At 45.3% G+C, this 15,854-nt stretch overlaps 1 protein-coding gene across 4 annotated transcripts in view; it reads left to right on the top strand.

Annotated features, from left to right (window-relative positions):
• Positions 1-15,854, top strand: part of Smim14 (small integral membrane protein 14) — a 46,915-nt gene that overhangs the window by 3,451 nt on the left and 27,610 nt on the right. Inside the window, exon 2 of one of the 4 annotated variants that reach the window (XM_076546343.1) lies at positions 7,592-7,655. The exons of 2 other annotated variants lie outside the window; for them this stretch is intronic. The gene's annotated coding sequence lies outside the window, so the exon portion shown is untranslated. Of the gene's footprint in view, positions 1-4,762; positions 4,846-7,591; positions 7,656-15,854 lie in introns of those variants that run through there. One more of the 4 variants, XM_006974607.3, reaches the window with a different exon arrangement.

Below are 15,854 nucleotides of genomic sequence, written 5' to 3'. Positions count from 1 at the left end.
CTCGCTCGTCTTTGTCTTCCTCTCTGACCACTCTTGTGTGTCTGTATTCTACTTAGTCCTGTACTCTGGAGTCTGGCCACATCAGTATATTCCTGCTTTCCGTTCCTTTTTGTGGTGTCTGTCTGATGCCCACATTTACGCTGTCTTAAGATCTTTGTTCTTCTGTACCCCGGGGCTTCAGCATTCTCCCAGTCTGCTTTGGCCAGTTCATTTCTGTCCTTCAGGTTGCAGTTCAGATGTTGGCTTTTCAAAGAAATTGCCCCACTTCTGTATTTTTTATTTTATTTACAGCATTTACCACTACAGGGATTGCCTTAATTTTTCTGCTTCAAACTGGATGGTGGTGGTGCACTCCCAGCACTTGGGAGGCAGAGGCAGGCGGATCTCTGTGAGTCAGAGGGCAGCCTGGTCTACAGAGTGAGTTACAGGACACCCAGGGGTACACAGAGAAACCCTGTCTCGGGGAAAAATTCTGCATATGTTGACAGTTTTTGAGAATGGTATAATAGGAACTCTGTGACTGATGGTTGAATGAACTTGGGGACATATCTGTACTCCTCTTTAGGCCTTCTTTCTCAGAAGACTAATATCTCGCAGCTTCCTGTAGGACAGTTTTAATTCTGTTCACTAATCCTTGGTGTTAGGGTCAGTGAACACCCTCATTCTATTTTAGACCTATGGAATTTTGGAGAGGTGGGTTCCCAGAATCTGTATTCTCCCCTAATCCACTTTTTTTTTTTTTCTCCTTTGGTTTTTCAAGACAAGAGTTTCTCTGGAGTTTTGAAGCCCATCCTGGAACTTACTCTGTAGACCAGGCTGGCCTTGAACTCACAGATCCATCTGTCTCTGCCTCCCCAGTGTTGGGATTAAAGGTGTGCACCACCATAGTCTGGCCTCAATTCACTTTTTAAAAAAAAAAAAAAAAAGGCCGGGCGGTGGTGGCGCACGCCTTTAATCCCAGCACTCGGGAGGCAGAGCCAGGCGGATCTCTGTGAGTTTGAGGCCAGCCTGGGCTACCAAGTGAGCTCCAGGAAAGGCGCAAAGCTACACAGAGAAACCCTGTCTCGAAAAACCAAAAAAAAAAAAAAAAAAAAAAAAAAAATTATTTAATTTTATTTTATGTGCACTGGTGTTTTGTCTGCATGTATATCTATGTGAGGGTGTTAGATCTTGGAGTTACAGACTGTTAGCTGCCATGTGAGTGCTGGGAATTGAACCTGGGTCCTCTGGGTTCAAAAAGTCAATGCTCCTAACCACCGAGCCATCTCTCCAGTACCCTAATTCACTTTTTTGTGGTGCTTGCTGCACATTGAACCCCGGCCTTTGTGTGTGCTGGGTATGTACCCTGCCCCTGAGTAGCACCCCAGACCTTGGCTATAGCTTTTTGTTGTGTTTTGTGGGGGGTTTTATGTAGCCTAGACTGTCCTGGAGTCCAGCTTGAGCTTCTGACCCTACTTCTGCCAGGCTTTGGTCTTCTGAGGCGGTGTCTTGGCTCCAGAGCTAGGGCTGGCCTTGGTTGACTAGACATCTTCCTGTCTCTTTCCCCAGAGTAATTACGGACATGAGTCGCCACACCCAGCTCCAAATTTGCACTTTCAACAAACTCTGGGTGATTTCATTTAACATTAAAGTGTGAGAATGTTCCTTGATTTTTTTTTTTTTAATGTCTCTTTTTCTGGAAGATAGTTCTTTTATACTATTCCTGATTTGGGGGAACAGAGTGTGTTAGATAGGGTTACTATGCTAAATATTACTCTTAGAGTTTTCATGTAGCTGAGAGCTACCTGGATGTAAGTTTTCCTCCTCCCTACATCTTACAGATGAAGACACTGAGCCGTAGAGAATGGTTGAAACCCAATTCTGTGCTTCCTCAGCTTGTCTCGCTGCTTGTGAGCTACAGCATTTAGAGCTGTACACTTAACTTTCACCAAGCGGGGTTATTTTTTTGAGGGGGTTATTTTTTTATTAAGATTTTTATTTATATATTATGCATATGGGTGTTTTGGCTGCACACATACGCACCATGTACACACAGTACTCACAGAGGTCAGAAGACGGCACCGGACCCCCTGGACCTGGAATTGTTGTTTACCCTGTGAGTGTCAGATCCTCTGCCAGAGCAGCCAGTGCTCTCAACTGATGAACCATCTCTCCAACCCTAGGCTTGTGTTTTGGGTTAAGGACAGATAGTATTTTCTGTCCTATTTGCAGTCTGCCTGAAAGGATTTTTTTGGAAACATTTTTGTTGCTGTTGTATTTGCCTGAAGTTGCAGAGTTAGGAGATGATTTTGAGAAACACTCTAAGCATACCTCTATTTCTGGCTCCTTAGGATGCTGAGGGAGGAAGACCATTTGAAACTAGCATGGGCAGCATAGCATAGTGAGGCCTTGTTTCTAACAAAACAGCAGCAGCAACAATACAAAAACAAAAACAAAAAACAACCCTAAACCCTTACAGGTATTCTCGCTTTGCTCTGAGAGCCTACCAGGCTAGCTCAAAGTAAGTTGGGAGCAGTTTTTCTTCCTTATGTATTACTTGGTATCCTTCCCATCAAAAAGATATCCTTGTTGATAGGTCATTTATTTCTACATCTGCTGATGTGTCTTACTCTTTGGACTGCCTTAGAATAAGCATAAACTCCAGAGAGTTCTCCGCACAAGACCCTTTGCTAATGAGGGGGAGAAGTTGCATGTGACTTCCTGTGTTCATGTCTAAGACTTCAGCACAAGCAAGGGTTAGTGTTCGAAGTCTTTTGTCTAATGCTAGCCTCGCTTTTTTCTTTTCTTTTCCTTTTTTTGTTTGTTTGTTTTTCGAGACAAGGTTTCTCTGTGTAGTTTTGGTTCCTGTCCTGAATCTTGCTTTGTAGCCCAGGCTGGCCTTGAACTCACAGAGATCTGCTTGGCTCTGCCTCCTGAGTGAGGGGATTAAAGGCGGTGGCCACCACCGCCCGGCTAGCCTCGTTCTTTCTATGGAGGCTTAGGTCACACATGCTGTTTACAGCTCTGGCCTCACTTAGGGACCGTGTGCTTCTATTAATAGCCATGTATTTTTCTTCCTCTACCTCGTGTGCTTGCTACTGAACAACTGCTGTCCAATGGGCAGTAAGGAACGTTGAAAACAGCTGCTTCTGAATGCCCCCCAGAAGTACTTGCATTTTCCTTGTCTCTTGTATTTTAATTATTACCTTTATTTTATGAGTATGGATGTTTTGCCTGCATTTATGTCTGTGCACCAAGTAAGTGGTGCCTGAGGAGGTCAGAAGAGGGCGTCAGACCCCCTGGAACTGGAGTTACTGGTGGCTGTGAGGCACCCTGTGGGTGTTGGGAAAGAAAACTGGGTCCTCTGGAAGAGTAGCTGTGCTCTTAACCGCTGAGCCCTCCCCCCAGCGCCTCCTGTTTGTCTTTTGAGAAGGTCTCAATGTCGCCTGTGGTAGCCTCCTAACTCCTTCCTTCCCTCTTCTGTCAGTGCTGGGAATTGAACCCAAGGCCTCCTGCAAGCTTTGCAAAGACTCCAATTCAACTACATGCTAGACTCACTAAACATGCTCCAACGGGCTTTATGCTATAAAGTATTTTGAATAAAATCACTTGACGTTTTCAGTTTATTCTGGGCGTGAAAGTAATTTCCATGCTTATAATACCATGAAGAACCATGTTGAGTTACACTCTGAAGAATTATAGCACCTGGTTTAATTATAAGATGTGCCCTAGCAGGGTGTGGTGGCACATCTTCAATCTCAGCACTTAGGTGACAGAGAAAGGCACATCTCCAAGTCTGAGACCAACTTCATCTACACAGTGAGTTCCAGCCCAAGCGAAGTCACATAGTTAAGGCTGGAAAAAAAATAGTAGGGCTGGAAAGATGGCTCAGTGGTTCAGCAGTTAAGAGCACTGGCTGTTCTTCCAGAGGTCCTGAGTTCAATTCCCAGCAACCACATGGTGGCTCATAATCATCTGTAATGAGATCTGGTGTCCTCTTTTTTTTTTTGTTTTTGTTTTTGTTTTTGAGACAGGGTTTCTTTGTGTAACTTTAGAGCCTCTCCTAGAACTCGCTCTGTAGACCAGACTGGCCTCGAACTCAGAAAATCTGCCTGGCTCTGCCTCCCAAGTGCTGGGATTAAAGGTGTGTGCCACCACTGCCCGGCTCTGGTGTCCTCTTATGGCAGGGCACACATGCAGGCAGAATACCGTATACATAATAAATACATCTTTTAAAGTAATAGTAAATTAAATAAATATATACCAACCATAGTTAAAACACTTTAATGACTCAAAATGAAGTTAATTGTTAATTGTAATTCAGCAAATCTAGGCAGTATGCATATACTGGGATGTGCCTAGAAAATCTATGTGAAAGTTTGTGTTAGAGCTGCCTCTGAAGAGAAGTCTTGACTTTCGATTTGTTTTTTTTCCTAGAGTAACAGGATGAGGTATTTGAAATTTTTAAAATTTGAAATATGTATTATTTTAAAATAATCAACTCTGAAAACATGCATATTTTTTTAAATCAACATTCAATTGTATAGTGGAGTTTATACACACATATTTAATATTTTTAACGGCAGTGCTTTTATTTTGGAGAAAGTTTCCCCCTGTGGCTTATTTTCATAGTGGATTTTCATTTCCCCTTTTGCTTTTTTTTTTTTTTTTTTTTTAATTGTGGTCAAAACACAGATGTGTCAGCTTTGTGCAAGGGCGGAGCGGAGCGCGTTCCGCTCGCCTGCGCTTGCTAACAGCATGGCTCGGGCAGAGCTGCTGGACTTCACACCTAATGGTGCTTCTCATAGGGTGTGGGTGCAGCAAGCATCTTCATGGCGTACGTACACACGCTCCGGAACTCCAGAGGTCAGTGCTTGGGGGGCTGGGTGTGTGTGTGTGTGTGTGTGTGTGTGTGTGTGTGTGTGTGTGCCTTTTGTCTTACATGACATCTGGGTTTTTGTTTGGTGGGTTGATTTGGTTCATTTGTTTTACACGGGGGTCTCCCTGTGTAGCCCTGGCTAGCTTGAAACTCACTCTGTAGACCAGGCTGTCCTCAAACTCACAGAGATCTGTCAGTATCTGCCCCCTCCACTCTCAGCTGTCATTATATTTGATAGCGGTCATTAATTCTAACACTGCTATTGAAAGCTACTTTATTAGCCTTTGTATGTAACATGTCCACTGTAATTACACATGTCTGGTGTGGAATATTTTTTTCTTTTCTTTTTTATTGAGACAGAATTTGTCTGTGTAGCCCTGGCTGTCCTGGGACTCACTCTGTAGACCAGGCTAGCCTCAAACTCACAGAGATCGACCTGACTCTCCCTCCCAAGTGCTGGGATTAAAGGGGTGCAATACCACCGCCCAGCTAGTGTGGATTTTTTTAAAAGATCTGCTGAAATTTTTTCTTTGAAATGTGACTGTTCTATCCCCACTTCCTCTCGACGTGTGTGTGTGTGTGTGTGTGTGTGTGTGTGTGTGTGTGTGTGTGTGTGTGTGTGTTGCTGAGGACTGGACCTAAGGCTTTGTACACTTTGTACACAGTCGGCAAGTCTGCACTATAGCTTTACCCTGGCCCCCAGAGTAGTAAATACCCCTGAGAAGAAATTTTAGGAACTATTTCCAGAATTTGAAACTTTAATTATACTGAATATAAATGAATAGTTAATTTCTTTTTTTAAAGATTTATTTATTTATTATGTATACAGTGTTCTGCCTACATATATACTTGCAGGTCAGAAGAGGGCACCAGATCTCATTACAGATGGTTGAGAGCCACCATGTGGTTCCTGGGAATTGAACTCAGGACCTCTGGGAGAGCAGCCAGTGCTCTTAACCGCTGAGCCATCTTGCCAGCCCCTGAATAGTTAATTTCATTGAACCATTTATTTGGCCATGTATGGTAAAATCTTCCCCTGTACCTTGACCAGGTAGAGAGACTCTTGGAGAATGTACATGAGTAATGTATAGCTGAGAAAAGACGAAACCAGTGGGGCTGCCGGGTAGGTAGTCCTCTTTCTCCCTCCTGTGCAGAAGGGTGATGTCCGTGGTCCCAGGAGAGTGTGCTAGTGTGAGGCTGCTTACAGCCGAGGGTGCCAAGAGAATGTCCTAGTGTAAGGAGGCTTACAGCCGAGGGTCCCAGGAGAGTGTGCTAGTGTGAGGCGGCTTACAGCTAAGGGTTGAAGACACCTTCCATGGAGTTGGCCCTGGCCATTTCCAGTTTATAAAGGATCCCTAAAAATTCTCACTTGAGCCTTACACACTCCTTTAAAGTGAATAGTTTCAGTTATCAGTCCTGCTTTATCAATAAACCGAAGGCACAGAGATTAAGTGGTTTATCCCTCCCAGGAATGCTAATAACTTGAGTCCTTAAGACATTTTGTGTGCTAATCCCTTAATGATCTGGTAAGTTGTCTAAAGGGAATCCTGGAATGAGTCCGTTATAGGGAAGGATTAAAAGTCATTTAGAAAAGGCATGCCGGGCGGTGGTGGCACACATTGAATCCCAGCAGAGGCAGGCAGATTTCTGAGAGTTCTAGGCCAGCCTGGTCTACAGAGCCAGTTCCAGAACAGCCGGGGCTACACAGAGAAACCCTGTCTTGACATGTTGAAAATCCAGAATGTTTGTGTTCCTCAGAAAGTGTATTTGAAACCTTGCCTGGCAACATGATAATGTTAGGATGAAGGAACCGGGTGTGGTGGTATACAACTGGAATCCCACAATTCATTGTGGACGCAGGAGGATCAGCAGCTTGAGCAAGGCTTCCCTGTGTTAACCTTGTCAGTTCAAGGCCAGCCTGAGCTACGTGAGACCCTATCTTAGCACTTCTTTCCCACGCCTGTCCAGACAGGACCTTAGAAGTTGCTGCTTCTGTCTTGTGGACATGGGCACTGTGAAGGAGACTTAGCTTCCGGAGTGTGAGCAATTGTCCTTCATAAGCTCAGGCAATGGTATTTGCTGGAGCAGCTCAGACACACTCAGAGCAAATTGGAAGGAAGCAAGAGCGGCATGCTGCTTCAACAGATACCTGGATGTGAAGCGGCTGTGCTCCTGCCCAATGCATAGAAAGTGGAGTTTTTGAAGTTCACAGTAGTGAGCATATGTGTTCACAAATGCAACCTGTCAAGATGACTTTGGTGAGGGCTGACAAGAAAGCTATTGATAACCCGTATTCTTAGAGAGGACTACTTCCTCCAGGAGTCCTGTGCTCAGCCTGTGCAGCATATGGAAAGGAGTGAGGAGGCTTGGCTGTGTCTGGGAGACTACAGGGTACGGCCAGCCAGACCTTTCTGTTTGTACTGACTGGGCAGTGGGTCTCAAGCTGCCTTGGACAGAGACAAGGATGACGAGGTACCTTTCACCCCAAAAGCACTCTGGAAATTATGAGGCTGTCCCATTAGCAGGCCTCGAGTTCAGAAGGACTACAAGCCTCATGGTGCTCTCGGGCTCCAGAGGGAGCACATGCTCTGTGGAAGCCTTCCTTTCATAGGTAGCAGGAAGTCCTGGTTGGTAGCTGCACACGCCTGCCACGGTTCCCATCTGTAGACCATTCTGCGTCAGGATGAGTCACATACTGAGCAGGCTTTGATTAGATGACATCTATTCATTCAGGAGTCAGCTCATGCATGGCAGGTACTGGACCACTGAACTGCATTCCCAGCCTCATGATACTTAGGTAAGCTTTGGGTTTCAGATTTCTTTATTATTATTATTATTATTATTATTGTTACTATTTTGTTTTTCTAGACAGGGTTTCTCTGTGTAGCCCTGGCTATCCTGGAACTCTGTAGATCTGGTTGGCCTCCAGCTCACAGAGATCCGCCTGCCTCTGTCTCCCGAGTGCTGGGATTAAAGGCGTGCGCCACCACCGCCCGGCTAATATATAGGAGTTTTATTCATGTTATATATGCTGTGTTGGTGTGTGCATGCGTATGCAGGTGCTCACAGAGACCAGAACAGAGTGTCAGATCCTGTGGAAGTAAAGTTTTGGAATACCTGATGTGGGTGTTAGGAACTGGACTTGGGTCCTTTGGAAGAGCAAAATATGTTTAGCTGCTAAGCCGTCTCTCCAGATCTTAGACTTTTTTTTTATTATTACATTTTTGGAAGGGGGCCGGGGGTGAACATGAATGCAGTGATGGCCTTTGTGGAGGTCAGAGGATAATTTGAGAAAGTCTGTTCTCTTCCACTGTGTGGGCGGAGGATCACACTCCGATTTGGCAGTCAGTCTTGGCCGCAGGCACTGTACCCAGTCAGCCATCTGAGACAGGACTTTAGACTTTGGACTCGATACGGGAGTAAGTATTGGGACTATGAGAATAGAAGGAGATACTTTATATTTGAGAAGGACATGCATTTTGTGAATTTTGGGAGTGGGCGGCGTAGAGTGCTGTGGTGTGAATGTGCCTCCTTCCTTCCTTCCTACACTGAAGTTGAATCACAAGTGTAATGGGAGATGGTTAGATGGTTAGATAGTGAGCACAGAGAGCCTCCACAGTGTGGCTGGTTTCCTCGTAACAGAGGCCCAGAGCTTGACCTTTCTTGCCATTCAATAATGCAGTGAGAACCTACCACTGGTGTCCAGAGAGCAGGGCTCTCCAGACACCAAGTCTGCCATTTACCTGACCGCCTTGGACACCTGCACACACCTGGCCTACACACACAAACAACATACACATAAATAAAAAATACGTTTTTAAAAAGGAAAGTAGTAGTAGGGGTCTGTGGGGTGTGTGTGTGTGTGTGTGTGTGTGTGTGTGTGTGTGTGTGTGTGTATGTGTGTGTGTGTGTGTGTGTGTGTAGCTTTTTGCTGAGGTTGGATTGGTGAAGTAATTTGTAATACTCATTTGGGCAGTTATTTGTGTGCTGGGATGAAATTACATTGTGTAATTCAGCTTTTAGAGGTGGGGGCTGCCCGTTGGTTCTTCTGTATCTTCCTGTAAGCTTTTCTGCCTGTTCTTAGGGTCCCTAAGGGTTTATTAGGAAAATTGTTTTTAGGAAAGGAGAAATGAGAGGTCTTGAGGCCCTCTTCTGTGTGCTGTGTGGTTTGGGGCAAGCCACTGAAACTCTCGGGACCTTAGTTCCTTCCTTTCTCTTTATTTTAGTGGTTTTCTCTCTCTCTCTCTCTCTCTCTCTCTCTCTCTCTCTCTCTCTCTCTCTCTCTCCCTCCCTCCCTCCCTCCCTCTCTCCCTCTCTCCCTCCCTCCCTCTCCCTCCCTCCCTCCCTTCTTTTCATTCATTCTTTCTCTTTTTCTCTCCCCCCCCTTTTTCTTATTTATTTGAGGCAGAGTTTTCTATCTAGCCTTGGCTAACGTGGAACTTCACTATGTAGCCCAGGTTGGTTACCTTGTCGGTATGAGGCACCATGCATAGCTTCTTTCTTTAAACGCGTAGATAAGGGCCTGAGAATGCAACTCAGTTAATAGTGTACTTGCCTAGCATCCATAAGGCCCTAGCTTCAATGCCCAGCACTATACAACCAGGGCCTTGTAGTCCATGACTCTAATCCCAGTATCCCAACACTTGAGAGGTAGAGGCAAAGGATCAGAAGTTCAGGGCTAGGCCTCTAATTCCAGCATCCAGGAGGCAGAGGCAGGTGGATCTCTGTAAGTTTGAGACCAGCCTGGCCTACATAAAGAGTTCCAAGCCAGCCAAGGCTACATAGTGAGACCCTGTCTTAAAAACAGCAGTGGGAGAGAGTTGCTGTGGTAGGACCACTTGTAAGGTTGCCGTTTGCTGACTGAATACCTGGAATGTGGTGTTCTTCACGCTGAGCCGTGCTGCACAGTGCTCCTGCACAGCCTTCCCACCGCCGTACTGTCGTTCCGGTATATTCCTAGTCTCCGTCTGCCTCTGTGCATCTGGATGTTTATTGTCCTCTCCACCTGCTTTTTCTCTTCAATAATATGTGCTCTGAAAAGGAGACTTTTGAAGTTGGGGTCTTCTTTTTTTTTTTCTTTTAAGACAGTTTCTCTGTGTAGACCAGGCTGTCCTTGAACTCACATAGATCCGACTACCTCTGCCTCCCGAGTGTTGGGATTAAAGGCATGCGCCACCACCACCCTGCATTTTTGGTCTTTTTAAAATGTAAGAATATAATACTGGGCTTGGCGGCGCACGCCTTTAATCCCAGCACTTGGGAGGCAGAGGCAGGCAGATCTCTGTGAGTTCGAGGCCAGCCTGGTCTACATAGTGAGTTCCTGTGAGTTCCAGGATAGCCAAGGCTACAAAGAGAAGCCCGGTCTTGAAAACAAAACAAAACAAAACAAAACAAAAAGTAAGAATATAAGGTGTTTGTTTGTTTTGTTTTGTTTTAAGCTGTGTTTGTCTGTCTGTGTCTAAGTTAGGACAACTTGTGGGAGACAATTCTTCCACACTATGGGTTCTGGGGATCGAATCCTGCCTGTCAGGCTTGATGACAGATAGCATTTAACTGCTAAACCACCTTGACGACCCAGAGAGAATTTTTCCCCCCCGCTGACCAGAGTGTTTTGACTACTACAAAAATGTCTAATTACAATTGGTTGCTATGATAGGAGTCAGGGAGTTTTAACTCCTAGGCAAAAGAATAATTGATATTTTAGGTATATGATGGGTTTGCAGTTTTCAGCAGCAGTGGACAAGCCTCAGCATGGGTCTGTGTCTTTTCCTTGCCTGTTTCCCAGCAGAGATGCTGGCGGTGTTCAGAAGTGTGTCATTAAGTAACGGGAACCCCAGGGCCAGCTGTCTAATTTCTGTAGCATTCGGAAGGTTGTCTTTGTAAGCCTGAAACAGCTGTAATTTGCATAATTGGTCCTATGTCTAATGGGGACGGAGGCCTCTTCTGGCATTCATACTGTGACTTCCTATCCAAGGTCTGTCATATAGGAGACATTTGAGTGTGATTAAACTGTTTTCATACCTGAACCAGTTTTTCTCTTGAGATAGCGATAGCTTAAGCTGTCCTCAAACTCACAGTGTAGCCAGAGATGATCTTGAACTTCTTTTTCCTGTGTGTGGATGAATGTGAAGGCCAGAGGTCCATGAAGAATATCTTCCTCCATCATAGTTGTGGGTGATTGGGTGGGTGTGGGTGGGTGCATGCAGGTGCCCTCCAGATCTGGAAGAGGCCTTGGGATCCCTGGAGTGGATTTACAGGCGGTTGCTGTATAAGCTGCCTGAGGTTGCTGCTGAGAACAGAGGTCAGATCCTCTTCGAGAGCCATCCCCAGCCCAGCCCAGCCAGTGTTGTGCAGTGCTGGGAGTCAAAACCAGGCCTTGGGAGGGCCGGGCCAGCGCTCTTCCAGCTCGTCTGCTTCCCCAGCCCAGCTCGAGACAAGGTTCTCATTATTCAGTGCTTGACTGGCCTAGAACTTGCTGGAACACAGAGCTGTTGCTTCTGCTTCTCCAGTGCTGGGATAATAGGTGGCGTCTCACCATGTGCTTCTAGCTGGCTTGATGACCCAAGTTTGGACCCCAGAACCTTTGAAAAAATGTTGGATGCAGTGGTACACATCTGTAATCTCAACACTCCAAAGGCAGAATGGGAGTTAAGAGACAGGAGGATCTCTGACCGAGAGCTGGAGTACAGGGTGTGACATAAACTTAGAGATTCTGCCTCAAAACAAGGTGGGGCTGAATGTAAGCATATTAAGTAGAAACTTCCCGAACGAAACAGTTTGGTAGTCATACCTTATGCATGATTCTGTGCGATCATTCTACCGCTGAGCTCCAGGTCAGTGCTTTCCATCATTCTGAATGGCACAGTTCAACATCACACCTTCGTTTTCTGTCCCACTCGAGATGAATGGTCCCTTTGTTTCAGTGTATCCACACTGTATATGCTACTTGCTTGTTAGTCACATGGCCACATCTACATCTCAGAACTCACAGAACGTTAGTGCTTGTGTTCAAGAAAGCTGTATTTAGCTTTAATAACAGGCCTGAATATAAGAGTAATGATCCTGGCAATTTGCAAGGCCAAGAAGAAGCTGTCAAGAGTTCCCTTTCAGTGAAAAGGTAGAAATTCTCAATTTCATAAGGAAAGAAAAAAAATGCTGACATCAGTAAGCTCTATGGCAAGAATAAGTTCTGTCTATGACATTGTAAAGAAGGAAATGAAATTCATGTTAGCTGTGCTGTCGGCTCAAAATTAAAAAAAAAAAAAGAGAGACCGATGGCTCATAAGACACCTTGAGAGCTGTACCAGGCTTTTTTCTTTTAGGCCACCAAGCAGCTCCAGAATCTCGACACAGAAACTGACCAGTTTGGAATGCTCGGGCTAGCTTAGTTTTTTGCCCAGGACTTATTCCCTTTCTTACCTCTGCCTGTCTGGCTCCATGGCGGCTTCCCCACGGTGGCCGCTGTTGCCTGGCTCCTTGCCCCGGCCTGGCCCTTGTTCTCCCTTGGTATCAGAAGAAATTAAACTGTACAGTGAGAAGTATTGTTTCTCTTCCAAGTGTGGTGTCGCATGCCTTTAATCCCAGCACTCAGGAGGCGGAGGCTGGTGGATCTATGTGAGTTCCAAGACATCCTAGTCTACAGAGTGAGTGCCAGGACAGCCTAGTCTACACAGAAAACCCCCCCTAAGGTTTAAGGCTATTTGTATCTCTCTCCATAGACAACTATCCTTCAGTTATTAATGTGGCAGGTGGCTTACCATATGGGACTTTTTGTTTTAAATGTTTTAAACGTGTGTGTGTGTGTGTGTGTGTGTGTGTGTGTGTGTGTGTGTGTGTGTGTGTATGTGTGCCCACTCTCATATATATCATGGAAGTCAGACGACAGCTTGCAGGGATCAGTTCTCTCCTTCTACCAGTAGTCCTTGGGACTTGAACTCATGTTACCAGGTGTGGTCGCAGGGACCTTCCCTTTCTAGCCATCTTATCAGCCAAGCGTTTACAAAATAGTTATTTTACTTTTATTGGTGTGTGTGTGTGCGTGACATGAATGTTGGTCCCCTCAGAGTCCAGAATGGGCATCAGATCCCCTGCGGCTGGACTTAGAAGCTGCTCAGATGGGCGCTGGGAACCAAACGTAGACACTCTGGAAGAGCAGCAAGTACTCTCAGCCACTGCACCGTCTCCAGCCACCCAGCATTTGGTTTTTCAGTAATATCTTCTATTTGTATGTCTGTGAAACTATGAATATGTATATGAACATATACATACCCATATGTCAAAATATAGTTTGAGCCAGGTGGCGGTGGTGCACACCTTCAATCCCAGCACTCTGGAGACAGAGCCAGGTGGGTCTCTGTGAGCTCGAGGCCAGCCTGGTCTACATAGTGAGATCCAGGACAGGCCCCAAAACGACACAGGGAAACCTTTTCTCAACCTTTCCTCCCCCAAAAATATGTACATATGTATTGATTTGAACAGTAAAATATATAGGAAAATAAGGGGGAATCATTATCTGGTCACTGGAACAATGACCACTATGATTACTTCAAATAATATCCCTCTCTTCTCCTCCAGTTTAAATTCTGGGTTTGTGGAAATCCTGCATATTTTTTAAGACTTCAACCACAAGAATTTCACATTGAACATAGAAATTTCTAACTCTTTCTTAAGAGGAAACTGAAAGTTTCAATGTTTCTCTCTTTCTCTCTCTTGGTTTTTCAAGACAGGCTTTCTCTATGTAGCCTTGACTGTCAAGATTTCTTTCAGAAAGAGCAGGGAACAAACATTTATTGAAGAAAGTGAGTTAGGGATTGATGAACGAAAGATTAAGTAAGGGCGTATAATTTTAGAAAATCCAAATTGCAGTCATTTGAGGGCCTTGGACCTCAGTACATTTCTTTTTCCTGCTAGGTTGACTAGTCTGGCTTTGACAGACAAGCCCTCAGCCTGGAGTCCCCTCTGCAGCTGCCCAAGGGCTGGGACTACACCTCGTGCCACAGGCTCTGCTCTACAAAAGTTACTTTGAGAAGAGTCTTACCGTGGAGCCCTGGCTGGCCTGGATCTTGCTGTGTAGACCAGGGTGGCCTTGAACTGAGAGAGATCCAACCACCTCTGCCTCCTGAGTGCTGGGATTGAGGGCATGGGTCACCACATCCAATTTTCAATTTGTTTATTTATTTATTTATTTGGGTTGTTTTGTTTTTAAGACAGAGTTTCTCTCAGTAGCCCTGGTAGGTGGCCTCAAATTCAGACATCTGTCCGCCTCTGCCTCCCAAGTGCTGGGATTTAAATAATTTATTTTTAATGTTATTTTTTCAGTGTCTCTCTCTCTCTCTCTCTCTCTCTCTCTCTCTCTCTCTCTCTCTCTCTCTCTCTCTCTCTCTCTCTGTGTGTGTGTGTGTGTGTGTGTGTGTGTGTGTGCGCGCGCGCATTAGTCTCCATGGAGGCCAGAAGAGGACATAGGAGTCCTGGAGCTGGAGTTACAGGCAAGTGTGAGCCACTGGACATGGGTTCTGGAAACCAGACTTGGATCCTATAGGAAAGCATCAAGGACTTACCCATTGAGCCACCTCTCCAGCCCTATAGAAGAAATTCTTGTTTGTTTGTTTTTTGAGACAAGGTTTCTCTGTGTAGCTTTGGAGCCTTTCCTGGAACACACTCTGTAGCCCAGGCTGGCCTCGAACTCACAGAGATCCGCCTGGCTCTGCCTCCTGAATGCTGGGATTGAAGGCATGGGCCACCTAGCTAGAAGAAATTCTTAATTTTACATGACAGGTGATTAAAAGCGAATAATAGGAAATACCTCTGGGAATGCCTTTAATCTCAGCACTTAGGAGGCAGAGGCAGGAGGATCTCTGTGAGTTTGAGGCCAGCCAGGGCTACACATGGAAACCCTGTCTCCAAAACTAAAACAAACAGACAAAAACCCTGGAATCAGTAAGACAAAAGAATTTGAAAAAGGAGAAATATAAATGGTGATAAACCTGACAAGATGCTCAGTGTCAGTAAAATTAGGGAAGAAAAACAAAGGATATATTTTTGGGGAGGCACTTAGGAGGCAGAGTCAAGCAGTTCTCAAGTTCCAGGCCATCTAGAGCTACATACTGAGACCTTGCCTCAAAAAGAAAAGTAGCCGTTTCAATGTAGAATTAAACATGGAGAAGAGACCCCATTGGGTGAGATTGGACGTCTTAAGATAATGTGTCCTGGCCAAGAGTTTTTGTTTTGTTTTTAAATTGTTTATTTTATATGCCTTGGTGTTTTTGCCTTTTTATATGTATGTGTGAGGGTGTTGTATCCCCTGGAACTTCAGTCACAGACAGTTGTGAACTGCTGTGTGGGTGCTGAGAATCGAACCCTGGTCCTCTGGAAGAGCAGTCGGTGCTCTTAACTGCTGAGCCATTTCTGCAGCCCCTGGCCAAGAGTTTTTACAATAGATTATGCTCACATACTAGGGTACTATTGTTTGTGGGACTCTCTTACTCTATAATTAGAGGATATACCCTGTGCTATTGGTAAAGTGGCACAGCCTGGGCTATAGGTGGTCCAGTGTTTGAGTTCTTGCCTAGTATTCTGAAGCCCTGGGCCACATCCTCAGCTCTGAAGGAAAAGACAACTGGTAAATGTCTGGACATAAAGATGAGTGTTGCGGTGTTTTTTAAAAAGTGACAAGGCCCTAGGAGCCAAGTTTGTAATTAAGGAAGGCCTAAATTGTTCATTCAGGTGTCCAGGTTTCATATCAAAAGTTGTGGAGTCAGTCAGCAGTGGCTCATGCTTTACTCCAAGCACTCGAGAGGCAGAGCCAGGCGGATCTCTGTGAGTTCAAGGGCAGCCTGGGCTACAGAGCAAGTTCCAGGAAACCCCTGTCTCAGAAAAACCAAACCAAAACAAAAAAGTGTAAAAAGATAAGGAATTATTCCTACCAGACAGTTATTCTGGTACCTCCGGGGCCACTGAAATCAGTCCGTCTGAGACTGTAACGGGACTGCTAAGAGCA

The sequence above is a fragment of the Peromyscus maniculatus genome, chromosome 10 (assembly GCF_049852395.1).
Source record: "Peromyscus maniculatus bairdii isolate BWxNUB_F1_BW_parent chromosome 10, HU_Pman_BW_mat_3.1, whole genome shotgun sequence".
In the NCBI taxonomy this organism is placed as follows: domain Eukaryota; kingdom Metazoa; phylum Chordata; class Mammalia; order Rodentia; family Cricetidae; genus Peromyscus; species Peromyscus maniculatus.
This window is presented reverse-complemented; position numbering and strand designations above follow the sequence as displayed.